Below are 9,954 nucleotides of genomic sequence, written 5' to 3'. Positions count from 1 at the left end.
TCTTGCCGATCCAACCTTTTGATTATCTGCTGGAGCAATTCATCAGTTGTAGGTGCTTATGGGGTTGAAGAAGGATTATCTTCAACTGGAGCAGTAGGAAGACTTGTAGTGGCTGCTGGAAGTCTGAGGTATTTCTCGTTAGGGACATACTGATCATCTCGTGGAAGCACGACTTTGGTATCCCCAGCTCTGTAGGAGACTCCGGCTGTTGAGACAAGATCTGAGACCAAGGCGGGAAAAGGTAAATTGCCTGCAATTTGTACGTGTCCCATAGCATTCCGGATATGGCTTGAGAGATTCAGAGGTTGGTCTGTAAGGATGCACCATAGTAGAACGGCCATGTCCGCAGTGAAGGAGGACTCGTGAGTGCTCGGAAAGACGTAATGGGACATGATCTGTGCCCATACGCGAGCCTCCAAAGTAAGTGCTGAAGCCAAGATTACCTTAGGGTGGGTACGGTGGTATCCGTAGATCCAACGGCTGCCAGGTAATGCGATAACTCCGAGAACGGAGTCCCAGTCAAATTGGTACCTCTGGCGCTTAAGTGCGGCTTCTTGAAAGGCGTCCATTCCTTCTGGAATAGGGGGAAGACTCAGAGCTTGCTGAATGGCCTCTTCTGTAATGGGGACTTGCTTCTGCCGGACATAAACAGACTGCAGGGTCGGCATGTAGAAGTTAGAGTAGAACTCAACTACCCAAGAAAGATTGACCTGTCTCTGTCTCCGTAGGAAACCCATTGTCTTCGTTCAATTTTCGGCTCAACAAAGGTAGCAATATTGGACGGGAGGATAAGAAGGTATTCATTGTTATAGTTCCTTTCTGCCAGGATAGGGAACATCTGCTCACAGTAGCGATTGGGAAATCGCGCAGTGTCCTTTGCTGGAAAGGCTTTCTCCTTTTCATCAACCTTTATTATCCTCTTAACTCTCTTTGTTGAGGGCTTGACTGCGGTTGAAGGGGGCTCTGCCACTAATGCTCTTTTAGTTCCTCTTCTTGCTGGGGGTTTAGGAGTTGCTTTCTCCTTTCCTTTCTTGGTGGCCATCCTGAAAAAGGGAGGAGAAAGTAATTAAGTTCAAATATATATATAGCAAGGAAGAGAACGGAAGAGTGGTGATGGATGCACATTAAGATGTAATTGACATTAACACATGCTCTCGAGTACATATGAAAAGCCATCAATGAAAAATAGTAAGTGCATCGAAACATAAGTGGATGCAAGGTGTTTATTAGCATGCCGGAAAAGGGCATGAGTAGCATAGACCAAGCATCAGTTGTAACAAGCCAAAATGTTTGTATTGACAATTAAATTCAATTAAAACAATAGTAAAGAGAATTTGTGAAAAGCAAGCATTGAATGGTAGAGTAAAGTAATGTAGAAAAGTGCATAATGCTATATAGGCTTTTTCACAAACACATGGCATGCATGGTAAATAAGATATAGAAAGTATGAAGGTGAATATGCAAGGAATCCCTTAAAAATAATAATAATAATTGTCAAACAATTTGTAACAATCCACAAGCATATAATGAGGAATAATGACTCAAATAAATTTCTAACACCATGTAAAAAGGAAAAGAAGAAAAAAAAGAAAATAAGAATAATGAAAAGAAGAAGAAAAGAAAAAGAAAATAACATATAAAATAACAATAATGATAGAAAAGAAAAGAAGGAGGAAGAAAATAGAACCTTGGTAATGGAGGTGGGAGAGAGAAAGTGATAGGTGAGATAGAAGGAAGAAGGGAGAAAGAAGAAATAAGGAGGGAAAAGAAAAATTAGGATTTGGAGGAGAGAAAGATAAGATATGTGGCAATTTTAGGTTGAGCTGTGCGGCGCATGCGACGCAGCCGCGTGGGGCACGCGTTCGCGTGGATGTGCTTTAAGTATGGTCACGCGATCGCGTCGGTCACGCAGTTGCGTGACCCATGTTATGCTTCTGGCGCGAGTGCAGCCTCGCGCCAGCACAACTTTCTGTTCAAATTAATTTATTTGCCAAAATAGGGTGACGCGATCGCGTGGGTCACGCGATCGCGTGAGTGTTCTTCAGAAAATGGAGGACACGGCCGCGTCGGTGATGCGGTCGCGTGATAAGGATTGTGCTTCTATCACCAATGCAGCACCACTCTCGCACAATATTTCATTGTGCACCCTTTTACGTCGAAAACTCAGGGCACGCGGCCGCGTGGGGCACGCGGTCGCGTGGGAGGCCATGATTCCCATGCGACGCGAACGCGTCAGGGACACGGTCGCGTGGATCGATTTGTGCCAGTGGCACGCCTCCAGCCACGCTCCAGCATGACTCTCTGTTCACTTTTATTTTTCTTTACTCTCCAAGCGACGCGGACGCGTTGCTGATGCGATCGCGTCGGGTAGCGAAATTTTTTTTTAAATGAAAAATAAAAACATGTTAATGCAAATGCACGAAAGTACTAATAAAGAGAAGAGTTATTGAATAGGAAAAACTAAAAATAAAGAAAAGAACGATCATACCATGGTGGGTTGTTTCTCGCCTAGCACTTTGCTTTAACGTCCGTAAGTTGGACGCACCACTAGCTCAATCTTCTGCTATGTAGGGATCTTCCAAGAGGAAGATCTCAAGCTCCTTGTTTCTCTGCATATTCTCGCCATGGTATAGCTTCAGGTGTTGTCCATTAACCTTAATAAGTTCAGAGCTTGAAGGATGGCTTAGGCTTAGGTGATAAACTCCATACGGTTCGGCCTTCTTCTCTACTTTGTATGGACCTTCCCATCTTGATCTCAACTTACCTGGCATGAGCCTTAGTCGAGATTTGTAAAGGAGGACTAAATCCCCAGGTTGGAACTCTTTCTTCTTGATGTTTTGATCATGTACAACCTTCATCTTTTCCTTGTATATTCTTGAGTTCTCATAAACTTCTAGGCGAAGGCTCTCCAGTTTTTGCAGTTGCAACTTCCTTTCAGCTCCGGCTTTCTCAATTCCCATGTTGCACTCCTTAACTGCCCAAAAGGTTTTGTGTTCTACTTCAACTGGGAGTTGACAAGCTTTTCCATAAACCAAGCGGAAAGGACTCATCCCAATGGGTGTCTTGTAAGCTATTCTATATGCCCAAAGTGCATCTTGTAGCCTGGTGCTCCAGTCTTTTCTATGTGGCTTTACTATCTTTTGCAAGATACGCTTAATTTCTCTGTTTGACACCTCGGCTTGCCCATTAGTTTGGGGATGGTAAGTTGTTGCAACTTTATGAATTATCCCATGCTTCTTCATTAATCCTGTTAGTCTCCTGTTACAAAAATGAGTGCCTTGATCGCTCACGATTGCTCGTGGTGATGCAAAGCGACATATAATATGGTTTCTCACAAAGGAAACAACAGTCTTAGCATCATCAGTACGGGTAGGAATTGCTTCCACCCATTTGGAAACATAATCCACAGCTAACAATATATAAAAATATCTATTAGAATTTGGAAATGGACCCATGAAGTCAATGCCCCAAACATCAAAAATTTCACAGAAAAGCATAATTTGTTGAGGCATCTCATCCCTCCTGGATATATTACCAAATTTCTGGCATGGGAGACAGGATTTACAAAACTCAGCAGCGTCTCTAAAAAGAGTAGGCCACCAGAATCCACAGTCTAAGATTTTTCTAGCCGTTCTTTGAGGGCCAAAATGTCCTCTACTCTCGGATGAGTGACAGGCCTCTAAAATGGACTGGAATTCTGATTCAGGCACACAACGTCTAATTACTTGGTCAGCGCCACATCTCCATAAATATGGGTCATCCCATATATAATATTTAGACTCGCTTTTCAGCTTGTCTCTTTGATGCTTAGAAAAATTTGGAGGAAATGTGCGGCTAACTAAATAATTAGCAATATGTGCATACCAAAGGACTACCTACCTCAGATACTACTGCTTGTAGGTTATCAAAAGGAAAATTATCATCTATAGGAGTAGAATCAACCTTAATATGCTCAAGGCGACTCAGGTGGTCTGCTACTAAATTCTGATTACCACTCCTATCCTTTATTTCTAAGTCAAATTCTTGTAACAGCAGTATCCAACGTATAAGTCTTGGTTTGGACTCCTTTTTAGCTAATAGATACTTTAAAACTGCATGGTCCGAATACACTACTACTCTAGTACCAAGTAAAGAAGCCCGGAATTTATCCAGAGCAAAAACAATAGCAAGAAGCTCTTTTTCAGTAGTAGTATAATTGGACTGGGCATTGTCTAAAGTCTTAGATGCATAAGCAATAACAAAAGGATCCTTACCTTCACGCTGAGCCAGCGCTGCTCCTACTGCATGGTTGGAAGCATCGCACATGATTTCAAACGGCTGGCTCCAGTCTGGTCCTCTCACAATTGGAGCTTGAGTCAGAGCAGTCTTCAGCTTATCAAACGCTTGTTTGCAATCGTCACCGAACTCGAACTCAATATCCTTCTGCAGTAATCTGGATAAGGGAAGTGCTACCTTACTAAACTCCTTAATAAATCTCCTGTAAAAACCTGCATGGCCAAGGAACGAACGAACTTCCCTCACAGAAGAGGGGTAAGGTAAACTAGAAATAACATTCACCTTTGCTGGGTCTACAGAAATGCCATTATTAGATACACATGTCCTAATACAATCCCTCGTTTTGCCATAAAATGACATTTTTCAAAATTTAATACAAGGTTTGTATTAACACATCTATCTAATACTCTAGATAATCCATCTAAGCAAAGGCTAAAAGAATCACCATAAACGCTAAAATCGTCCATAAAAACTTCCATACAATCCTCAATAAGGTCAGAGAAAAGACTCATCATGCACATTTGGAAAGTAGCTGGTGCATTGCACAAGCCAAAGGGCATTCTCTTGTAAGCATAAGTCCCAAAAGGACATGTAAAAGTGGTATTTTCTTGATCCTCAGGAGCTATATGAATCTGGAAATAACCTGTGTAACCATCTAAAAAACAATAATGTGATTTACCTGACAGGCGATCCAACATTTAATCAATGAATGGAAGTGGGTAGTGATCCTTACGGGTAGCTTAGTTGAGACACCTGTAATCAATGCAAACTCTCCAAGCATTCTGAACTCTAGTTGCTATGAGCTCTCCATGCTCATTCTTCACTGTAGTGACTCCAGACTTCTTGGGCACCACTTGTACTGGGCTTACCCATTCACTGTCTGAAATGGGATATATGATACATGCTTCCAATAGTCTGGTCACTTTCTTTTTGACAACTTCCAAGATGGTGGGATTCAATCTTCTTTGGGGTTGACGGACAGGTCTTGCTCCCTCTTCTAAAAATATTCTGTGCTCACATACTTGAGGGTTGATGCCTACTATGTCTGCCAAACTCCACCCAATTACCTTCTTATGCTTCCTCAGCACATCAAGTAACTGCTCTTTTTGTTGAGAAGTAAGTTCCCTTGCAATGATAACTGGAAACTTCTGCTCATCTTCAAGATAAGCGTATTTGAGATGTGGAGGGAGGGGTTTCAATTCTAACTTCTGATCATGGGCAGGCTCTGGATTATCTAGAGCTTGTGAAAATGACGAAGTGCCCTTATTGTCAGTTAAGAGGGTCTCCACACTTGGACCTTGTCCAGTGTGCCTCTCTTCTAACTCTTCCTTGTGAACTTCAACTACACTTTCATCTATGACATCACACTGGAAGATACAGTGGGAAATGTAAGCCCTTTAATATTCACCAAAACATCTTCAGCAACTCCAGCCACTGTAATAATGCTTTTATCTGCTAACACAAAACAAGCTGCCGACCTTTTTAAGGGAGGGAGCCTCAAAATATCATATATAGACAAAGGCATTATACTAACACATGCTCCTAAATCACACATGCAATCATAAATCACTACACCACCAATAGTACAGCTAACTATACAAGGACCTGGATCACTACAGTTTTCAGGTAATCCTCCCATTAAAGCAGATATAGAACTACCTAAAGGAATAGTTTCTAATTCATTAATTTTGTCTTTATGGATACATAAATCTTTTAGAAACTTTGTATATTTAGGTACTTGCTGAATAACATAAAAAAGAGGAACAGTTACCTCGACCTTTTTGAATATTTCTACCATTTTAGGATCGGGTTCCAGCTGCTTCCTGGGCTTCCTTGCAAGTTGTGGAAATGGAATAGGCGTAGTGTTTTCTATAGATTCAGCTAAATCACTGATCAATTGCCATGCCTCATCAGTGGTCTTGTACTTCTTCATAGACCCATTGCTAGCACTTTCCAATGTGGTCTTATCTTGGGGCCTCATACCCTGTGTGATATAGCTGAGTAACACCATCTTATCAATTCTATGGTGGGGGCATGCTTCCAGAAGATTATTGAAGCGCTCCCAGTATTCAAAGAGAGACTCATTGTCATCCTGAACAATGGTGGAGATATCCTTCCTCAGTTTATCAGTAACTTCAGATGGAAAGAATTTCTCCAAAAACTCCTTTCTGAGTGTATCCCAGTTGGATACATTTGCTAGAGGTTGAGTGTAGTACCACTCTTTTGCTTTTCCCTCAAGAGAAAATGGGAAAGCTTTCAGCAAAATTGAAGTTTCATCAGTACCATCACGCCTGACAGTAGAACAGGCTGCCTGGAAATCTCTCAAGTGCTTGATGGGCTCTTGAGCAGGTAAGTCATGAAACTTGGGCATCAAATTTAGCAGTGCGGTCTTTATTTCGAAATCTGTAGCTACCGCTGGATGATGCGCTTGAAACGATTGCATCGTAAAATCAGGAGCTCCTTCCTCCTGGATGGTAACTCTCCTAGCTGCCATGTCTTCTGCACGTAAAACAACCGAATCAGTAGAACGGGGGCTAGTTTCTTCCTCAACTGACGGTTTAGATTCGTCCTCAGAGAGGACTAACCGACGCTTAGCTCGCCTTATTCGTGAAATAGTTCTTTCAATTTCAGGATCGAATATTGGCAAGTTGGGGTCAGGTAGTGAACGCGTCATTTGATGAAAGAAATACGCAGCTCATAGTAAAAACAATAAAATAAAATGCAAATAAATAAATTCTAATTAATAACTTTAGCACTCTATTGCAACTCCCCGGCAACGGCGCCAAAAATTGATGGAGCACAGAAAGTGGTGAATTAAAAATTATTAAATTAATTACGTTGCCAATATAGTTCTTAACTCACCAAAAATCTGCCTATCAATTTAGAAATATGTCACAGAGAATTTAAATTAAAAATTACTGGGAGTTTGAGTCCCAAGTCGTCTCCCAACGAGTTGCAGGAAAGTGTGCTATTTTATTAATTAGATGTTTCCAAAAAGTTGACTTAAGTAGATGGAAAATTAAATTGAAGAAATTTGAAGAATATAAATAAACGCCTTGACTGGGAGTTGATTAGTTGGAATCTCTATTATTGATGGAGTGATTTTAGGATTAATTTATAATTAATGGTTGTTCTGTTTAGTTATCCTTTACTAGGTAAAGGAAAGTCAAACAAGTTAGAATGATAGATCTGTTCACGAGTTGCAACCCACTTAGTTCAAAGAGATTGGTGTTATTGACAAGATAGCAATCCAACAGTTAACCCAATTACAAATTCTCTTTCAATCCTTCCAACTCAAGAGTTCCTTTCAATCAACTCCCCATCAAGTGAGGAGAACTACTTGCTCATTGTAAATAATAAATCCATAACATATGAAAGGGAATTAAAATAAGACATGATTATTGGAAGGTAAAATGGATTAAAATAAAAGAAATAATTCTTGTATTAAATAATCATAAAAGTATTTAAATGACAAAATTGAACAAAGCAAAGAACATGGAAGAAATAAACCAAGTTAAGAGAACGAACTAGAATGACGAAGTCTTGATGAAGAAATAACTCTTCTCAATGTTCCAATGCTAAAACCAATTGAAAACTAAATTCTAAAACCTAAAGAGAAAAACCTAGATGAGGAGTGAAAACTAGATCTAAAACTGAAAACTGTGTAGAATTAATGTTGTGTTCTGTTTCTGCATGTTCTCTGGCTCTAGTCTGCTGTTCCAGGCCGAAAACTAGGTCAAAATCAGGTCCAAAATTGCCCACAGTGAATTCTGCAGATTATGCAGATCGCACATGTCACGCGATCGCGTCACCCATGCGGACGCGTCACTCGCGCTTTTCCATGCCACGCGTCCGCGTTGTCCACGCTACCGCGTCGCTTGAGCTATTCCAATCCGCGCGGCCACGTGAGCCATGCGGCCGCGTCACTGCGATTTGCTCCCCTTCGCGCGGTCGTGTGAGCCATGCGACCGCGTCACTTCTCGCTGGTTATCTCCTCAAATTCTTGTGTTCCTTCCATTTTTACCAGCTTCTTTTCCAATCTCCTATTCATTCATGCCCTGTAAAGCCTGAAACACTCAACACACAGATCACTGCATCGAATAGAATAAAGGAGAATTAAAAATACATAATTAAAGTCTCTAAGAAGCAGTTTTCAACCATGTAATAAATTCAGGAAGGAAATCTAAATAATGCTAATTTAATGAATAAGTGGGTAAGGATCATGATAAAATCACACAATTAAACACAATATAAACCATAAAATAGTGGTTTATCAGGTAGTCAGCTCCCAAATCAACGGAGACTACCAAACACGAGACCCTTTACTCCAACAATACCTCGCCAAGGTGAACGAACTGAAAGAAGGGTTCAATCACATTACCATACGGCACGTTCTCAGAGAATGAAATACCAGAGCAGATCTCCTCTCCAAGCTAGCCAGCACCAAACTGGGACACGGCAACAAATCGCTAATTCAGGAAGTCGTTAAATCACCATCCATATCCGCAACAGCTAACGCTTGCCTAACACTCTCTAGCCAAGGATCATGGACCTACCCCATCCTACAATACCTCCTCGACGGAATACTACCTGAAGACACCAAAGAGGAGAAACGGACAAAAAAAGAAGCCGCCAACTACACGGTTGTCGCAGGACAACTATACAAACGTGGACTCTCGCAACCCCTTCTCAAATGCGTCGAACCCGAGGAGACGGAGTACATACTTCGCGAAATCCACGAAGGTTGTTGCGGCCACCACATCGGAGGTAAAACCCTCGCCCAGAAAGTCATCCGAGCCGGCTAATTCTGGCCCACGGTTATCCAGGACTCCATGCAGTTAGTAAAAAACTGCGATAAATGCCAAAGTTACGCCAACATCCATCGAGCCGCCCCGCACCAGCTCAGCACCTTATCGGCAGAGCGGCCATTTGGCACCTGGGGAATCGACCTTGTCAGACCCTTTCCTACAGCACCCGGTCAACTCCGATATCTCATCATCGCCATAGATTATTACACTAAGTGGATCGAGGCCGAGCCCCTGGCCTCCATCACGGCAACCCAATGCCGAAAATTCCTCTGGCGACAAATTATCACCAGATTTGGGATCCCCGAGATCATTATCTCGAACAACGGAACCCAATTTGCTGACAAAAAGTTCAGAGAATTCCTAGAAGGACTACGTATATCCTACTGTTTCAGCTCGGTAGAACATGATCAGGGTAAAACTTGTCTCTCAACAAATTCCCATTCGGCAAGTGTACCGAATTTTTTGTCAAGTAAAAACTCACAATAGAGTGAGGTCGAATCCCACAGGGATTGATTGATCAAGTAACTTTAATTAGAGGAATGATCTAGATGAGCGAATCCATGAATAGAGTTGATAATTGCAGAAATTAAAATGGCGAGAAAGTAAATGACTGAAAGTAAATAGAAGAATTGTAAATGGGAATGGGGGAATTGCTCATAAAAGTAAATTGCAGAAAATAAAGAGAATGGGTAAGATCAGAAATGGGGAGTTCATTGGGCTTAGGAGATGTTGTATTCTCCGGATCAATTTCATTTTCATCTCTTCCTCAATCAATGCACTCATTGATCTCCTTGGCAATCTTAAGTGATTGAATCACAATTTCTTGCAATTCAATCTCTCAAATCTTGATCAATAGCCAATTCCTTGGTCA

The 9,954-nt window shown here is 41.5% G+C and overlaps 1 non-coding gene across 1 annotated transcript; it reads left to right on the top strand.

The window, feature by feature from the left end:
* Window positions 1-6,293: 6,293 nt before the first annotated feature.
* Window positions 6,294-6,400, top strand: LOC130984261 (small nucleolar RNA R71). Its single transcript, XR_009088206.1, has one exon. It is a non-coding gene; the product is annotated as a small nucleolar RNA R71 (small nucleolar RNA).
* Window positions 6,401-9,954: the final 3,554 nt, after the last annotated feature.

This window comes from Arachis stenosperma, chromosome 5 (genome assembly GCF_014773155.1).
Source record: "Arachis stenosperma cultivar V10309 chromosome 5, arast.V10309.gnm1.PFL2, whole genome shotgun sequence".
Classification (NCBI taxonomy): domain Eukaryota; kingdom Viridiplantae; phylum Streptophyta; class Magnoliopsida; order Fabales; family Fabaceae; genus Arachis; species Arachis stenosperma.
Note: the sequence above shows the minus strand (reverse complement) of the source record. Positions and strands in the feature narration are given on the sequence as shown.